Source organism: Benincasa hispida, chromosome 6 (genome assembly GCF_009727055.1).
Source record: "Benincasa hispida cultivar B227 chromosome 6, ASM972705v1, whole genome shotgun sequence".
Lineage (NCBI taxonomy): Eukaryota > Viridiplantae > Streptophyta > Magnoliopsida > Cucurbitales > Cucurbitaceae > Benincasa > Benincasa hispida.
The window spans coordinates 47,491,008-47,491,841 of NC_052354.1; the positions used below are offsets into that span (position 1 = coordinate 47,491,008).

An 834-nucleotide genomic window follows, 5' to 3' on the forward strand; every position below is an offset into this window, starting at 1 on the left:
ATTTGATTTTATTAAGATGCGATGGCCCCATTGTTTACGTCACCTTCTCGAATTCTTAATCGTTGATCTCTTTCCCTCCAATCTTCGTGATTCATATGCGATCAAGAATATTTTTAGCCTTATTATAAGTTTTGTCAAGCAGACCACCAGCTGCTACCGCATTGGTAGCTGTCTGTGATGCAGGGTTCAAACCGTGATAAAATATCTCCATCTGGAGACAGTCAGGTAAGCCGTTGTGTGGACAATCTCGCACCAATCTCTTAAACCTCGCCCAGGCATCGTTGAGCAATTCATCAATTTCTTGTTTAAAATTTGTAATCGACTTTCTTCTTCTTGCGTTCTCGGTAGGGGGGAAGTATTTCTTCATGAACTTCTCTACTACTTCTTCAGCTGAGATGTTTGGGAACACAAAAGGGTTACAGATTTCAAGAAACTCCGGAAAAGGACATGTGGATCCTCACCACGCCTTCCACCAAACTGTCTGGTCGTCGGAATCATTTGCAACATAACCGACTTCATCTCAAACCTTGGTTCATCCAAAACTGGCCTCATGATTCCTAGGGAGAAATCGTAGAGGTTAGGTGATGCATAGTCCCGGAATGGGTCTATTGCGGCCATTTGCCAAGAGAATGGAGTGTGCCATGATATTGTTCGCGTTTGCTGCACTATCTTCCGATTGCTCCGCCATTCTAGGATGTCTCTCTTGTTGTTGTCGGCGGTTGTCTCTCTATCTTCTTGGGAACATTCTTTCAATCTCTAGGTCATAGTTAGACTCAGGAATGTTTCCTTCACTCATAAGACACCTATTTCTTCCCTAACCAAAGGAATGGCAGT

General features: G+C 43.4%; 1 non-coding gene across 1 annotated transcript; it reads left to right on the top strand.

Moving 5' to 3' along the window:
• Positions 1-227: 227 nt before the first annotated feature.
• On the top strand, positions 228-334 carry LOC120080683. Its single transcript, XR_005482632.1, has one exon. It is a non-coding gene; the product is annotated as a small nucleolar RNA R71 (small nucleolar RNA).
• Positions 335-834: the final 500 nt, after the last annotated feature.